Genomic DNA, 18,607 nt, shown 5'->3' with positions numbered 1-18,607 from the left:
AAACAAGCATTCACATCCAAGATGCCGAGAGGACTCTTCCCAAAATCAATAAAAACAGATCAACACCCTGACATATAATAATGAAGCTTGCAAATCTTAGAGCCAAAGAAACTATCCTGAGATCAGCTAGGGAGAGGAGATTCCTTACATATGGAGGGAGGAACATCAGAATAATATCAGATCTATCCATGGAGACTCAAGCAAGCCAGGAAGGGCTGGCAAGATGTATTCAGGTTATTAAATGAGAATAACATGCAGTCAAGAACACTTTATCCAGGAAGGCTCTCATTCAGAGTGGACAGAGAGATCAAGAGCTTCAAGGATTGACAGAAACTGAAAGAACATGTGATCACCAAGCCAGCTCTGGAAGAAATATTAAGGGGGATTCTGTAAGTGAAGAGAGACCCCAAGAGTACTATATACCAGAAAGAGACAGAGGCAATCTACAGAAACAGGAACTTTATAGGCAATACAAGGGCACTAAATTCATATCTTTCAATAATTACTCCAAATGTAAATGTGCTGAATGTTTCAATCAAAAGATGCAGAATTTCAGATTGGATAAAAAAGCAGGTCCCATCCATATGCTGTCTACAAGAGACTCAATTTGAAACTTAAGACATCTCCAGATTGAAAGTAAGGGGATGGAGAGTTATTTATCACCCCAATGGACCTCAAAAGAAATCTGGGGTAGCAATTCTCATATCAGAAAAATTATATTTTAAAGCAAAGACTGAAGTCAGAGATGTAGAGGGACACTATATCACACTTAAAGGGTCTCTCTGTTAAGAAAATCTAACAAATGTAATTATCTATGCCCCCAACATGGGAGTAGCCAATTATATAAACCAAGGAACAACCAAAATAAAGAAACATATTGATAATAAGACATTAATAGTAAGAGACTTCAGCACTCCATTCCTATCAATGGCACATCATCTAAGCAGAAGATCAACAAACAAACAAGAGCTTTGAATGACACATTGGACCAGATGGACTTCATAAGATTTTTACAGAACATTCTACCCTAAAACAACAGAACACTCATTCTTCTTGAGTGTTACACAAAACTTTCTCCAGAACAGATCATATACTGGGTCACAGATCTGGTCTCAACCAAAACCAAAAGATTGAGATTATTTCCTGTGTATTTTCAGACCACAATGCTGTGAAACTGGAACTTAACCAAAATAAGAAATCTGGAAGGAATTCAAACACTTGGAAGTTAAAGAGCATCTTGCTAAAGAATGATTGGGTCAACCAGGAAATTAAAGAACTTAAACAATTCATGCAAGCCAATGAAAATGAAAACATATCAATTCAAAACCTATGGAATACTGCAAAGGTGGTCCTAAGAGGGAAATACATAGCCATCTAAGCCTTTCTCAAAAAATTAGAAAAATCCCAAATGCACAAGGTAAACTTACATCTAAAGAACCTGAAGAAAGAACATCAAATAAAGCCTAAAACCAACAGCAGAAGAGAATTAATAAAGATTAGAGCAGAAATCAATGAAATAGAAACTGGAAGAACAGTCCTTTCTCTTTGAAAGGACCCATATTAATAAAATCATGAATGAAAGGGGAGAAATCATGACTAATAACAAGGAAATAGAGACAATTATTAGAACTTATTACCAGCAGCTATAAGCCAACAAATCAGGCAATCTGGAAGAAATGGATGCATTCCTGCAAACTTACAAACTACCAAAACTGAAACAGGAAGAAATAGGCAATCTGCACAGACCAATAACCAGCAAGGAAATTGAATCAGTAATCAAAAATCTCCCAAAAAACAAGAGCCCAGGGCCAGATGGCTTCCTAGGCGAATTCTAGCAAACATTTAAAGAAGAAATAAAACCTATTCTACTGAAGCTGTTTCAAAAAAGAGAAATGGAAGGAAAACTTCCGAACTCATTCTGTGAGGCTAGCATTACCTTGATCTCAAAATCAAAGACCCCATTGGGGCGCCTGGGTGGCTCAGTGGGTTGGGCCGCTGCCTTCAGCTCAGGCCGTGATCTCAGTGTCCTGGGATCAAGTCCCGCATCAGGCTCTCTGCTCAGCAGGGAGCCTGCTTCCCTCTCTCTCTCTGCCTGCCTCTCTGTCTACTTGTGATCTCTGTCAAATAAATAAATAAAATATTAAAAAAAAAATCAAAGACCCCATTAAAAAGGAGAATTATAAAACAATATCCCTGATGAACATGGATGACAAAATACTTAACAAGATCTTAGCCAATAAGATTCAACAGTACATTAAAAGCATTATTCACCAGGAGCAGATGGGATTTATTCCTAGATGCAAGCATGTTTCAACATTTGCAAATCCGTCAACATGATGGATCACATTAACAAAAGAAGAGACAAGAACTATATTACCCTCTCAATTGATGCAGAAAAAGCATTTGACAAAATACAGCATCCTTTTCTTATTAAAACTCTTCAAAGTATACGGATAGAAAGAACATAACTCAATATCATAAAAGTCATCTATGAAAAGCCCACAGCAATTATCATTCTAATGGGGGAAAACTGAGACCTTTTCCCTTAAGGTCAGGAACATGACAGGGATGCCCACTCTCACCACTATTGTTCAACATAGCACTAGAAATCCTAGTCTCAGCACTTGGACAACAAAAAGATACAAAAGGTATTCACGTTGGCAAAATAGAAGTCAAACTCTCTCTCTTTGCAGATGACATGATACTTTATGTGGAAAACTCAAAAGACTCCACCCCAAATTACTAGAACTTATATAGCAATTCAGCAAATTGGCAGCGTACAAAATCAGTGAACAGAAATCAGTTGCATTTCTATACACTAACAATGTGACTGAAGTAGAAGAAATAGGAATCAATTCTATATACAATAACAGCAAAAACAAGAGGATACCTAGGAACAAACCTAACCAAAAAGGTAAAGGATCTATACTCTAGAAACAACAGAACACTTATGAAATAAACTGAGGAAGACACAAAGAGATGGAAAAACATTTCATGCTCATGGGTTGGAAGAATAAATGTTGTTGAAATGTCTGTGTTAACTAATCTACACATTCAATGCAATCCCTACTAAAATCCACAGAGATTTTTCACAGAGCTGGAACAAACGATTCTAAAATTTGTATGGAACCAGAAAAGACCTCGAATCACCAGGGGAATGTTGGAAAAGAAAACCAAAGCTGGGGGCATCACAATGTCTGACTCCAAACTATATTACAAAAGTGTGATCGGGGCGCCTGGGTGGCTCAGTGGGTTAAAGCCTCTGCCTTCGGCTCAGGTATGATCCCAGGGTCCTGGGATCGAGCCCTGCATCCTGCTCTCTGCTCAGCGGGGAGCCTGATTCCTCCTCTCTCTCTGCCTACCTCTCTGCCTACTTGTGATCTCTGTCTATCAAATAAATAAATATTTTAAAAAACAAGTGTGATCATCAAGACAGCATGGTATTGGCACAAAAACAGACACATACATCAATGAAACAGCACAGAGAGCACAGAAATGGACCAACTCTATATTGAACTAATCTCTGACAAAGCAGGGAAGAATATCCAATGGGAAAAATTCTCTTCAATAAATGGTGCTGGGAAAATTGGACAGTTACATGCAGAAAAATAAAACTGGACTATTCTCTTACACCATACACAAAGATAAACTCAAAATGGATGAAAGACCTCAATGTGAGACAGGAATTCATCAAACTCCTAGAGGAGAACATAGGCAACAATATCTTCAACCTTGGACATAGCAACTTCTTTAAAAACACATCTCTAAAGGCAAGGGAAACAAAAGCAAAGGATGAATTTTTCTGACTTCATCCAGCTGAAAAGCTCTGCACAGAGAAGAAAACAGTTTACAAAACTAAGAGGCAACCGACAGGATGGGTGAAGATATTTGCAAATGACATTAAAGATAAAGGGCTGATATCCAAGATCTATAAAGAACTTCTCAAACTCAGTACCCAAAAAACAAATAATTGAGTCAAGAAATGGGCAGAAGACATGAACAGACACTTCTCCAAAGAAGACATACAAATGGCTACATAGTAGCCAGACACATATTCAACATCATTAGCCATCAGAGAAATACAAGTCAAAACCACAATGAGATACCATCTTACACCAGTTAGAATGGCAAAAACTAACAAGATGGGAAACAACAAATGTTGGAGAGGCTGTGGAGAAAGGGGAACCCTCTTACACTGTTGGTGGAAATGCAAACTGATAACAGCCACTCTGGAAAACAGTATGGAGGTTCCTCAAGACATTAAAAATGGAGTTACCCTATGACAGAGCAATTGCACTGCTAGGTAATTACCCCAAAGATACAGATGTAGTGAAAAGAAGGGCCACATGCACCCCCAAGTTCACAGCAGCAATATCTACAATAGCCAAAGTGTGGAAGGAGCTAAGATGTCCTTCAGCAGATGAATGGATAAAGAAGACAAAATTCAGGGAAAACTGGGTGGGTCAGTCAGTTGAGTGTCTGTCTTCAGCTCAGGTCAGGATCCCAGGGTCCTGGGATTGAGTCCTTCCGGCTCCCTGCTCAGTGGGGAGTCTGCTTCTCTTCTGCCTCTGCCTGCTGCTCCCCTGCTCAGTGCTCTCTCCCTACTCTTAAATAAATAAACCTTAAAAAAAACCACACACACAACTATGTGGTTCATATATACAATGGAATATTACTTAGCCATCAGAAAGGATAAATACCTACTATTTGCATTGACATGGATGGAATTGGAGGGGATTATGCTAAGTGAAATAAGTCAAGCAGAGAAATACAATTATCATACGGTTTCACTCATATGTGGAATATAAGGAATGACATAAAGGAAGGGGAAACTGAATAGGAAGAAATTAGAAAGGAGACAAACCATGAGAGACTCTGGACTCTGGCAAACAAACTGAGGGTTGCAGAGGGCAGGGGGTTTAGGAGATGGGGTAACTGGGTGATGGGTATTAAGCAGGGCACATGTTGTGATGAGCACTGGGTGGTATATGCAACTAATGAATTGTAGAACACAATATCAAAAACGATATGTTGGCTAATTGAACATAATAAATAAATATTTTTAAAAAGCCAGAGGGAAAAACACCTTACCTTTAGGGGAACAAAATAAAGAATTATGGCAGATTTCTTATAAATAAAAATATGCAAATAAGAAAAGATTGGAGTAAATATTTAAGCTACTAAAAAAAAAAAAACACCACCTTAGAATCCTATGCAGTGAAATTATCCTTCAAAAGTGAACAAGAGGGACACCTTGGTGGCTCAGTCAGTTAAGGGTCTTCTTTCAGCTCAGTCAAGATCCTAGAATTCTGGGATTGAGTCTCACATCAGGCTTCTTGCTCAGCAGGGATCCTGCTTCTCCCTCTGCTTGCCACTCTTCCTTGCTTGTGGTCTCCCTCTCTCTGACAAATAAATAAATAAAAATATTTTTTAAAAAAACCCACAAAAGTGAACAAGATGAAGCTAGAAGTGTATAATGCCAAGTGAAATAAATTAGTCAGAAAAAGATAAATACTGTATGATTTCACTCATATATGGAATTTAAGAAACAAAACAGATGAACATGGGGGTTGGGGGATGGGAGAGAGAAGTAAACCTGGAAACAGACTTTTAACTATAGAGAACAAACTGAGGGTTGATGGAGGGAGATGGGTGGGGGATGGGTTAAATGGGTGATGGGTATTAAGGAGGGCACCTACTGTGATGACCATTGGATGTTGTAAGTGATAAATCACTAATTTCTACATCTGATACTAATGTTGCACTGTATGTTGACTAACAGGAATTTATTTATTTATTTATTAAGATTTTATTTATTTATTTGAGAGAGAGACAGTGAGAGAGCATGAGAGGCGAGAAGGTCAGAGGGAGAAGCAGACTCTTCTTGGAGCTGGGAGCCTGATGTGGGACTTGATCCCGGAACTCCAGGACCATGACCTGAGCCGAAGGCAGTTGTCCAACCAACTGAGCCACCCAGGCGCCCCATGACTAACAGGAATTTAAATAAAAACTTGAAACTATTAAAAAAAAAAAGGAAATAAATAATGACTTCCTCAGATGAAAACTGAGAGAATTAATAGCTAGCAGAAATTACCTAAATTTCTGCTCTTTCCTTTGGTCTTTCTATTTTCCTGATGTTCGAAGAATGTTTTGGGGGTTTTGTTAAATCATTTTTTTGTTTAGGGAATGTCCTTCAATTGTTTTTTTAAAAGGCTAGCTTCTAATTCTTAGTTTTCCTTTTGTGGGAATAACTTGATTTCCCTTTCATTCATGAAAGGTCTTTCAGAAGACAAAAGATTCTAGGTCAACTCTTCCTTTTTTTCAGCACTTGAAAAACATGTGATGTGTTCCTGTCCTCCATGGTTTCTGATAAAAAATTTGTTAGCATTCAGAGACTTTTTTCCTATAGATAAGGTGTTATTTTTGCTTCTTTCATCATTTATCTCTGTCTTTAGTATTTAGCAATTTGGCATGAACTTTTTTGGGTTTATCATTTTTAGGGAAAGTGGTTATCTTGTTTGAGATTTTTCAGTGTCTTAGTCAACTTGGGCTGCCATAATAAAATACCATAGAGTGGGTAGAAACAACAGAAGTTTATGTCTCACAGTTCTGGAAGCTAAAAAGTCCAATTCAGTTCTTGGTGAGAGTTCTCTTCCTGCTTTACACATAGATACCTTCCTGCTAGGTGCTCACATGGCTTTTCTTTGGTGTGTACATAAGAAAAGGGAGGGGTTAGGGGCTGGGGAGAGAGAAAGAAAGACAAAAGAAATAAATCTTCCTCTTCTTATAAGGCCACCAATCCTATTGGACTAGTTCCCCAACCCTTAGGATCTCATTTACCTCTTTAAAGCCCCTATCCCCAAAAACAATCACACTGGGGTTAGAGCTTCAATATATGAATTGTGGTGAGGAGTACAATTCAGTCCCTTGCACTTAGCTTCTTAAAGATGTAGGTTTGGGGGCGCCTGGGTGGCTCAGTGGTTTAAGCCTCTGCCTTTGGCTCAGGTCACGATCTCAGGGTCCTGGGATGGAGCCCCACATTGGGCTCTCTGCTCATCAGGGAACCTGCTTCCCCCCACCACCACCACCAACCCTGTGTGCTGCTCTGCCTACTTGTGATCTCTCTCTCTTTGTCGAATAAATAAAATCTTTTTTAAAAAAGATGTAGGTTTGTATTTTTTTAATCAAATTTAGGAAATTTTCAAACATTATTTTTTTCTTCAGCTCTTTTCTCTTTTTCTCCTCTCCTTGGACTTCAAAAACATGAATGCTAGACCTTTTGTTATATTTTCATATGTTTCTGAAGCTTTGTTCATTTTTTTCCTCCTATTTACTCTTTGTTGCTCAGTTTGGGTAACCTTTACTGCTCCACTTTCAAGTCCACTGGTTCTTTCCTCTGTCCTTTCCATCCTGTGTAAACTCCAGCCATTGGTTTACTTTCTATTTATTTACTGTATTTTTCAGTTCTAAAATTTCTATTTAATTCCTTTTTATGTTTCTCATTAAGTTAAGGATTTTCCTCATTCTCAGTATGATTAGTAACTTTGTATTTTATCTAGGACATTTTGAATATTGTGAGACTATGGTTCCTATTTAAATCTTCCATTAAAAAAATAAAAATAAATCTTCCATTTTATAAGGCAGTCAAACTGTTTAGGTTTAGAATGTATATCCTGGGGCGCCTGGGTGGCTCAGTGGGTTGAGCCTCTGCCTTCGGCTCAGGTCATGATCCTGGGGTCCTGGGATGGAGGCCCGAGTCAGGCTCTCTGCTCAGTGGGGAGTCTGCTTCCCTTCCAAAGGAATTAAATAGAAATTTTAGAACTGAAAAATACAGTAAATAAATAGAAAGTAAACCAATGGCTGGAGTTTACACAGGATGGAAAGGACAGAGGAAAGAACCAGTGGACTTGAAAGTGGAGCAGTAAAGGTTACCCAAGCTGAGCAACAAAGAGTAAATAGGAGGGAAAAAAATGAACAAAGCTTCAGAAACATATGCCTCTCTGCCTACTTGTGATCTCTCTCTGTCAAATAAATAAATAAAAATCTTAAAAAAAAAAAAAAAGAATTTAGAATGCATATCCTGGCCCATTTCTGTGGGCTGTATTTGAAATGTCAATTAGTTTTCAAACCCTTTGCAGTGCTATTGTGGTCTGCCCCACTGGGGTACTTCCCAGAACAATTTAAAACCTGGGCAGTAGTCCACACAGTTCCATGTACTGTGTTGATTATGGTCAGTTTCATGTGTCGTCCGCTCCAAGGTCTGCTCACAACTTCACACACAGATTTAAAGAATACCATTTTCCAGTTCTCTTTCCTAATTCTCAAACACAGAGTTGAGGTGGAATGGCATTCTTAATGCAGCGATGGTCAAAAATGTCCCATCTCATGTCTCTATAGAGCTTGGTTCAAGGAGTGCTGCCTCTGTTAGTGCAGGGCAGGGATGGCCAGCAAGGCTCCACCCCACAATCTTGCCAGACCCAGCTATGAGGGAGATGGGTTTGGCTTTTTTCATGGTGTCTACCTGGAGTAGGACAGGTATGGTCAAACATGTTTTATCCTTCAGAGTCACCATTTTCTCATTCTTTTGACTAGTGAGGGCAGGTTTCCCCTTCCCTGAAGCCTGGATACACATGAGGCAAAATAAAAACCTCAGGAATCTCACTGCTGGGTCATTTTTCAAGTCCTAAAGTGCCTAGGCCACCTCCTTTTCTCCACCTTTCACACTCTTCTGATAGGTGCCTTTTGTATTTCAACCAGGGATTTGAGTTATAATTAGTTATAATTAATACTGCATTTTTCCAGAAGCAGAAGTCTGGCTCATATCTCTTTTAACATTTCTGTTTGATCTATACAGAAGACATAAATTTAGATAGATAATAGATTATGAAAATTTATGCTGATGATAATTCCAAATGAAGCTGTTACTTCTAATTTCTAGAACAGATTAAAATAGTACTGTGCAACTGGTATGTGGCTGTTAATCTGGGAAAACTACTTTTCCTCTATACGAATTGGTAAAGACCACCAGAAGCACTTAATTTCACCTGTCAACAGAAGCAGTATACTTGCCTATCCCACCACAGGGCTGTGTCAACTTTTCAACTTTCTGTCATGCTATAATCTGCTAGGGTCTTGGATTGTCTTGCCCTCCTGAAGGACATGATGCTTGAAGGACCTGGTGAGCAGAATGCAAGAGTTTGTCCTTGGTAAGACATGAAACAGAGTAGAAGATAAACCTCATTAAGATTCAGGAATCCACTACCTCAGTAAAGTTCTTAAAGCTCCAGTGGTATTAGTCATGTTGAGCTATTCACTTCAAAGTAAAAGACAGTTTTGTGAGCCTTAAACCCATTACCATTCAAAAAGAGGCACAATGCTTGGTGGGCCTGTTTGGATTTTGGAGACTGTATATGTCACATTTATGTGTACTACTCCAGCTCATTTACCTATAAAGTTGCCAGTTTTTAGTGGGGCCAATGAAAGAGGAAATATAATCTTGTCTAACCCTTGGGATTCATGACCTAGTAAATCCGCTGCTGGCCTGTCTGTGGCACATATGTGTAAATCCAATGTTGGCCTGTCTGGTAAGCACTAATAGGAGAATCACAGAATAGACACATAGGTTTTGAAGCGAAGCCATGCCATTTCCTGCAACAAAATGCTCTTTTTCAGAAATAACTCTTGGACTGATAATAGGCCACAAAACTGAATACATTAATAATGAGTCACTTCAAGTAGAAGTGGTATCCATTCTATTATCCAGTAGATGGGTTCAACCAGTTTCTGAAGGTTCTAGTAATTTCATAAACAAATGCTTAAGACTCCTGTGACACTTATTTGTTCTACATTGACTCCTCCTTTTCAGTCCACATGTATTGTCTCATCAAAGAAAGAATTGATGCACAATTGGTTCTTCATGATATTTGATAAAAACCAAATGGAACTAATATATGAAACTATAGTCACACTCACGAAGTGCCTTGAAGGACAGCAGGAAAGAGAAATTCTCTAAATGGGCAGAATTTGAAATAATTCATTTGGAAAGAGAGATGTCCAGAGCTACAAACCTCACTGACTCTGGGATAGTGGCTAATGGTTTATGGATAATGGGTTGTTGCAAAACAAGACTGGAGAATCAGTGAATAGAAGAGAAGTTACTCAGACCTCTTAGAATGTCACAAAATGAGAAAATTAGCTTTCCATGTGAACATTCACCAAAGAACACTGGCTGCATGTGAGGCTCCCAATAATCAAGTGGACAAGACTGCTCACTCTGTGTATGTCAGCGAGAATCCGTTCCCAACCACCCCAGTATTTGCTCAGTGATGTCATGTTGAAAATGTCCAAGGAGTACAATATGGACTTAACAGTGCGAGATTACCCTCATTCTAGTTTTTGACTCTGTTGATTTAGAGAACTTAGGTCCAAGGAAAGTAATGTTTCATTCAGGAAATACAACAATGATCCTATTGAACTGGAAGCTAAGGCTGCCTCCTGGACATTTGGGACTCTTCATGCCATTAAATCAACAAGCAAAGAAGGGGACTACTTTATCAGGTGAGGCAACTGATGCTAATTATAAACAGAAGGTAGGTTTACTGCTTCACACTGTTCACAGTACTTCCATGTCCAATGACTAAAATGTAATGGAAAAGTATAGTAACCCTAGATAGACAGGGCCAGTAAGGGCTCAGACCCTTCGGAAGCGGAGGTTTGGGTCATCCCATTACTGGTAGAAAATCATGACGCTAAGGTACTGGCGGAGGAAAAAAGAGGACAGGATATAGGTAGTTTATTAAGGAGATTATAAATGTAAGTTATAGTGCAATGATGAGTTGCAGACACAAGCATGAAGTTCCTATGTACACTTTTCCATGTTCTGTTATATATGTACTTTATCAACCTTTCTTCCTGTTCCCCTTTTTATTCCTTCATATAAGTTGTGTTGATGGTAGTTAACATTATAAATTAATCCACTGTGTATAGAATATCAAAAGGGGATTATGACTGAACTAGAAATATCATTCATAATGATTGATGAGACTTTGGCTGTCCCCTTCCAGAGGAAATGGTGGATATGCTTTCCTTTGTATAAGAGAATGTTGCATTACATTAGGAAGGAGCAGGCTATTTTTGCTGCTGTTATTTGTAAACTTGAATATAAATAGAAAGATCTGTATGGGTGCTGAGTAGCCAAAGAAGTAGACTGTTTCTTTTTCTTTATCCAAAACGCATTTCCACTCCCTTTTATTGTCTGTATCACAGACGCTGGAGAGTCTTCGAATTGTAGTTCTCTGATCACATTTCCTCCAGGATCTTGGATGAAATTTACAGTCAGCCACAAATACACTCAATGTTAGTTAGGCACAAGAGAGGCAAAAGTCATTTCTTACTTCCTCTTGCAGCAGTGGATAGGTATGTGCGATGAAGCAGACGGGAAATATAATGACCACAGGTATTTCACTGTTAGTCACCCATCTCTATGCAACAAGGCAGCAATAATGCTTGGTGGCTAGTTCCTGTAGTTCTTGTGTGACAGCCACAACTCACTGCTTTCAGGACCACAGCAACAACTCAAACCTGGAAGCCGGTGGTAACTTCCCCTGACTTTCTCTTCTTCAATGTTGTAAACACCTGATACCTAATATTAACCCTCTGCCTGAAATGCCCAGAGTGATTTCTGTTTTCCTGATTGACCTCTGATGTATACACTTTCTCATGTTAAGCCAGCACATCTAAAACTCATTATAGCAATGATTTAGGTAGTAATTCCTTGTAGCTGATAGTTTCTGCATAAGTTTTTAAAATCCCAAACAAACCACGCAGATGAACTGTTTGAATCCCAGCAGCCCCTGCCTGTAGGTTGAGATCTTCCATGTCCAGTAATCTGGAAGAAAGAAAGTAACCAAAATTTACTGTAGAGTTATATGACAAGAGTTTCTCAGAAATATGCATATAGTTTTCATTTACAACTATCTCACCTCAGTAGAGATTGTCACATTCTTATGGTTGGAAGAAAATACCTCAATGTTGATCCAAGTTAGTACTCTTTTGTGTAGTTGTTTCCTCGAGTTCTGCTATTGATGATGTGCAAATATGATATATATTGAGGATTCCTATGAAACATACATATGTTCAGTGAAGTCTTTCTTCATAACTGGAATGTAGAAATAGCTATAAGCTAATCAGCTCAATAAAGGGGCATTTTGACCAAGAAAGGTGTTTTCATTGGAGTGCTGTGCATAAGAATTTCTGATTAGGAGTCAACATCATAAATAATTGTAAAAGAAATCTAGAAACAAGCAAGGATGCCCACAACTGACATATTTATTTAACATTATTTTGGAAATCATAGTCCTATATTAAATCTTAGCCCTGTATTAAATCATAGCCCTGTATTAAAGCTTGTCAAGTTTCATTATTTTAATTTTTATAAGTAGGTGTTCACAAATAACCAACTGAAATTAATTTGAACTAATAAAAGAGTTTCAATAGATTTCCTTGACATCAGCAATGATCACTTAAAATGAGAAAAATTGCATTAATAATACAACACTTGGAAATAATGATAACACTAAGTACTCAAAATTTATATTATAAAAAACAAAGCTTCACTAAGAGAAAATATTTTAATAATGAAACAAAGAGGATGTTGTAAGGAAAACCTAAATATAGTAAAAAAAAAAAATGTTCACTTCTGCACAAAATAATGTATAGGTTTAGTTGAAGTCTTAGTAAAAATCCAATAGTAATTGGAAATTTATAAAAAGTCAAAATTTTTAAATTTTATTTTTAGAGAAAGAGAGAACCTGCAGTCAGCAGGGGTGGGGGGCGGTGGGTAGAGGAAGAGGGAGAAAGAATCTCAAGCAGACTCCCAGCTGAGCGTGGAGCACAAGGCAGGGCTCTATCTTACAACCCTGAGAGCATGACCTGAGCCTAAATCCAGAGTCAGATGTTTAGGGGTGCCTGGGTGGCTCAGTCAGTTAAGCAGATGCTTAAATTTTGCTCAGTTTATAATCCCAGGGTCCTGGGATCCAGCCCCACATCAGGCTTCCTGCTCCATAGAGAGCCTGTTTCTCTTTCTCTTTCTGCTTGCCCCTTTCCCACTGCTTGCCACTCTGCCTACTTGTGCTCTCTCTCTCTGTCTGTCAAATAAATAAATAAAATCTTAAAAAAAAAAAAAGAGTCAGAGATTTAACCAACCAGCCACCTAGGCACCCGAAACATGTCTAAATTATAGTTGGAAATAATAAACAATAATTATTAGGACTTTTTTTTAACATAAAGAGTGATGATGGTAGAACTTTAAAAGTTACAACAATGTGATACATACATGAATCCTAATTCAGTTCTGGCTCAAAACACTAGCTTTTATATAAAATATAAAAATGACTATTACATGGCATAATTACATGGCAAAATCTAAAGAATTTTTGTTAATTATTCTGGGTGTGATAATGGTTACATAGGACAATATTCTTTTTCTTTTTTTTTAAGAGAGAAAATGTGTGAGGTGGGTAGGGGGGTCAGGGGGAGAGAAAGAGGGAATCTCTTTAAGATTATTTGCTCCACTCTGAGTGGAGCAGAGGCAAGGTCTGATTTCATAACCCTGAGATCATAACCAGAGCTAAAAATCCAGATTTCTCAACTGACTGAGCCATCGAGGCACCCCAGAATAAAGTTCCTATTCTTAGGGTTAGTGTGAAGGGAGAGATTATGGTGTCTACAATTTCTTTTAACATGGTACAGAAATTTAAAAGACAGCCATTTTGTTAGAAAGTGGAGTAGGGATGATAAAAGTATCCTCCAGACTAAGAAGGCACTTTACAACTGAAAAATGAGTGAAGCCACTCCATGCCATTTACACAGTTTTACTCAGGGTAATTTTCAGATGGGAAGGTAGGGAGGGATGGGAGATTTGGCAGACAATAGACCAGGCACTAAGAAGCTATTCTCTGCCTAGTTTGGACCTTAGTCTACAGCTTTTATAGAGTGCAGGGTGGGGGGAGTTGGGGGATCAAAGGGTAGTTATCTAATGTGGCCCCACCTGTGCACCAGTTTTCTCTGTTAGTTAGCTAAAGTGGTACCTTCTGGGCACCAGTTATCTACTAGTTATCTGAAAGTGGAGCCTTCTGTGTGCGAGTTTAGGGAAGATCAGAACAAGCCTTCCCACGTTCTGTTCAGGGCATACATTAACCTCCAGAAGGCTCAGAACATGTAATCCTGAGGGAGGCCATTTCTTGGGCATGAACAAGATGGAGGGCCAAACATGGAGTCAGTATTGTTAGCTGACAACTCTACACTCCACCCTCAACATCTTTTTTTTAAAGATTTTATTTATTTATTTGACAGAGATCATAAGTAGGCAGAGAGGCAGAGAGAGAGAGAGAGAGAGAGAGAGAGGAAAGCAGGCCCCCTGCTGAGCAGAGAGCCAGATGCGGGGCTCGATCCCAGGACTCTGGGATCATGACCTGAGCCAAAGGCAGAGGCTTAACCCACTGAGCCACCCAGGTGCCCCCACCCTCAACATCTTTATACACCATTCTTCCATGATGACCCTAGAGTCAGATGCTGGGAGGTGACTTGCTTTCCTATGCCACAGCAACAATACTAATATAGCTATCAGACCAAAGAAAATACTTAGAATTATGGTTCTCCAGCAACTGTTAAATAGTAAAGGGGCCTTTCCACAGACCCAACAGTTGTAAGTAGTGGCATATGACAGGAAGATGTTTCCCGATGTGACAGAAAGAAACACATCAGCAATAGGAGGCTAGGGGCAATAAGACAAATATTTTATAGGCAATAGGTATTGTAAATCTTCATTTAGTAACAACATGGTAATCGTTTGATCTCCATGAGTCAATACTACTGCTGGCTTGGGTATTTTCCCTGGGGAGTGATACCGTATATTTTGTTCCTTAGTATTATTAGAGGGTTTGTCTATATTGTACATAGGCATCTCAGATGGCTTTCATACTAACAATCCTGCCTCCATACCAAGTGTCAGAGATTGAGAAGCAGTTATTTGCATATAGATTGGGCCCTGACAAGGTAGAACTGGGGGTTAAGAATAATACCAGACATGACCCCTTGGCCCCAAGGGATTAGGACACCAAGCCACCCTGTGTGGGGTGGCACTCCCAAAGCAATTCCCAATGAACTAAAGTCTTATCAGGTAGGAGGTTTTATGGCAATTGCACAATGAGTCCTTCTTCCCAGATAGGCCTCCGACCTCCTGACGATACTGTAACCCTAGCACCAGAGCTGCAAGGATGTTGTTGGTTAGGTATTCATATGCAGATGTCTGTACTGCTATAGACATGGCATTAAGGAGTTGAATTGCCTCTGTTCATCTCAGAGACCATCCTCTGGGGGAACCTTCGGGTGACAGTCTTTAATGTGTTTTTTATTAGTTCATCCACCCTTTCAGTTAGGCCTGCAGCAGTGGGACTGGATGACAGGTAGAAAGTCTACCCATTCTTGGACTTCATGGCTGGTAAAATGTGTCCCTTGGTCACTACCCATCTGAGCCCTCTATCATTGTTAATTCCTTTGTAGTTGCAGTCTGATTAGCTCTTTTATGGGCAAAGGCTTGTATAAGTCCTATTGACATGTCCATACAGGTTAGTGGGTATTTGTGCCCTTCTGAAACTGGCAAAGGGCCTCTATACTCTATTTCCCAATGAGAAACTGGGCATTTAGTCCATCCATTATGCCCAGCATATGGCACAATAGCCATTGCCTGAGGTGGCGCTGGGAACAGTTCTTGTCAGCAGCTTCTTAATTGGAGTATTTTAAAGACAAATGCAATCTTTTTACTATTTCATGAGTGGTTTGGGGACTTCAGTATTCCAACTTACAGTGGACACATTCTGCTGCATCAGATGTGGTCAACATTTCCTCTAGCAGAAGAGCTTGTGCCTGGGCTAGAATGCTTGCCTGGTAGTGTGAATGAGGAGTAAGCAGACACCAGCAATACTTGGATGGCTGCATCAGGCTTGGGGCATATTTTCCAAATATCTTTCCATAGTTTTGTTCCCCACAAGAATCTGTTTAATAAAACCCAAAATTCTTTGTGCTGCTGCAATATCCATGTTGTTAACACTTCCCACACTGTCTAGCTGTCAGTGGCCAAATGGATGGGTATGGTCTCATGCATCAACACAATTCATACCACTCTCAATTCTGCCCATTCACTACTCTGTTTAGTTTCTTCTTTGAACCAAAGTACATCAAAATCCAATCAGATACCAGAGGAATGCCAAACTGGCTGGTTTCCCTGACAACTGCCATCAGTGTACCATGTGCCCACTGGAGGCATGCCTACCCCTTCCTTTACTTATGGGAGGGTGGCATAATGTCCTTGACTTCTGGAAATTGGGTAGGTTGATATATGTGACCAGCCCTACTAACAAGTGAAGTTCTCTGCAGAGAGGTTCATATCAACATAGGCAGGCAGTCAGTCCTGTTGCTGCAGTGTAAAATATACAGCTAATAGATGTTTCTTGATGAGACTATATACCTGGTTTCTGTTCCCTTCCATAATTGAGACCAGAATCCTCATGGGATTTGTCTCCCATTCTGTCATTGCCAGAAGTCCAAGCCAAACCCTTCTGGATATGAATGTACACTAATTCACAACTCACACCTGGCATTTATATCCCCAGGGATATAGTTTCTTCTTTGAAGAAACAAGTACAGGGCCTGTACTCATTTTACTACCATTTTTACCTTTAAGAAATCCTCTTGTTGGTTAGCACCCCGGTTACATTGTCTTCTCCTCTTAACCAGGCATCTGTACTAGATGGGGAATAACAGGTCTCCTTTCACCCAATAAACCAACAAAAGTCTATAATCTCTTTACCATTTTAGGAATTAGGAAGGTTTGCATTTTATCAATGACCGCTTCTAGCATCACTTTTGCCTTACCCAACCAGCTAAAGCCTAGGAACTACACTGATTGATCTGGCCCTTGGATCTTGTTGGTATTTACCTTCTACCTTTTGACTTCAAGTATGCCTATAATGACATCTGCTTGACACAAGGAAGATTAATCATTACAGGTTAACTTAACATCATCTAGATAATGAGAAAGCACCATCTCCTCTGGCAATATCCATTTTTCCAAATCTCTGGCTACCCTCCTTTGACAAATTGTGGGACTATGGACATACTCTTGGGGTATACTCCATTGTCTCCCATTCCATTTGAAAGTGGACTGTCTTGGAGTCAAATCCTAATGGAATGCTGAAAAAGGTGTTAGACAAGTCCAATACATAATGAGATGTCTTAAAGGATGACATAATTGTTTTTTCTAACAATAACATCATATTAGGATGGGCAGAGTAATTTATTGAGTTCCCTATAATCCTGTCGTTCCCCAGGTCCCATTATATTTCTTTATAGGCCAAAGAAGGCTATTCAATGGCCTTTGGGCAGGCCTGATCATCCCACCTTTTCTAATTCTCTAATTGTGGTCATAATCTTATTATGCCCCCCAAGTGGCTTACACTGTTTTATGTTTATTACTCTTTAGATATGGTAGTTGTACAGATTCCCATTTTGCATGACCCATGACTATGGGTTTCACTACTCAAATATGCAAACTGAATTTGCCCATCGTTATGGTTAGATCTAGATCTTGCAAAATATCTATGCCCCCAAATACACTCGGGAATGGAGGAAATGCACACTAAAAAAGAGCACAAAAGGGACGCCTGGGTGGCTCAGTTGGTTAAGCCACTGCCTTCAGCTCAGGTCATGATCCGAGTGTTCAGGGATCGAGTCCCACATCGGGCTCCTTTGTCAGCAGAGAGTCTGCTTCTGTCTCTGCCTGCCATTCTGCCTGCCTGTGCTTGCTCTCTGTCTGTCTCTGACAAAAAAAAAAAAAAAAAAAAAAAAAGCAGGAAGGAAGACTGCCCATCTAGGTAGAGAAGAATCTGTATAGCCTTGATAATTTGTCCCTCATAATCACCAATAGCTTTTATTTCTTTCTAAAAATTTGAGGAGCCTCCATAAACAAGTGTGCACTCAGCTCCAGTGTCTGTTAGAGCTAGTGCAGTCTGTTTGTTAGTGAGAGACCAACCAACAGCCAATTCAACATCCAGCCTCTGGTTGTTTCCCCACTGCATGCACTAGAGGACAACTTTGGCCCAACCCCTACTCTTTAGGGATAAGGGGGTATTTACCCCTAAAACTCCTCTGCTAGTGGAGGGGCACTCGGCAATACACCCAGCCCTTCTTAGCCTTCCTTAAGGAAGCAAACTGCTCTCCCTTCTCAATGCTTTCCATAGGATCAGCAAGACGGAACTGGGTTTGTCCACATTTTTTCTCTCAGGGTCCCAGATAATATTAGGACTTGCCGAAATTGTTTATGAGAGACTTTGATGCCCTTCCTGCCATTTTTTTTGTTGTTGTTGACAGTATTCTCTGTTTTTCTCCATTTTTCTTTTAATTCCAATTAGTTAGCATACAGTGTAATATAGTTAGCATACAGTGTAATACTAGTTTTAGGTATACAATACAGTGGTTCAAATCTATACATCATCCAGTGTTCATCATAAGTGCATTCCTTAATCCCCATCACCTATTTCACCTATTGCCC

The 18,607-nt window shown here is 39.5% G+C and overlaps 2 long non-coding RNA genes across 4 annotated transcripts in view; both read right to left on the bottom strand.

Moving 5' to 3' along the window:
- Positions 1 to 5,398, bottom strand: part of LOC132024736 (uncharacterized) — a 14,012-nt gene extending 8,614 nt beyond the window's left edge. The window contains exon 1 of the long non-coding RNA XR_009406294.1: positions 5,202 to 5,398. This is a non-coding gene — a long non-coding RNA (uncharacterized LOC132024736). The remainder of the gene's footprint in view (positions 1 to 5,201) is intronic.
- Positions 5,399 to 10,775: 5,377 nt separating this feature from the next.
- Positions 10,776 to 18,607, bottom strand: part of LOC132024734 (uncharacterized) — a 40,033-nt gene continuing 32,201 nt past the window's right edge. For all 3 annotated transcript variants that reach the window (XR_009406292.1, XR_009406293.1, XR_009406291.1), the window contains 2 exons: positions 11,982 to 12,116; positions 10,776 to 11,887 (listed from right to left, as the gene is read on the bottom strand). This is a non-coding gene — a long non-coding RNA (uncharacterized LOC132024734). The remainder of the gene's footprint in view (positions 11,888 to 11,981; positions 12,117 to 18,607) is intronic.

This window comes from Mustela nigripes, chromosome 9, assembly GCF_022355385.1.
Source record: "Mustela nigripes isolate SB6536 chromosome 9, MUSNIG.SB6536, whole genome shotgun sequence".
Taxonomy (NCBI): domain Eukaryota; kingdom Metazoa; phylum Chordata; class Mammalia; order Carnivora; family Mustelidae; genus Mustela; species Mustela nigripes.
Note: the sequence above shows the minus strand (reverse complement) of the source record. Positions and strands in the feature narration are given on the sequence as shown.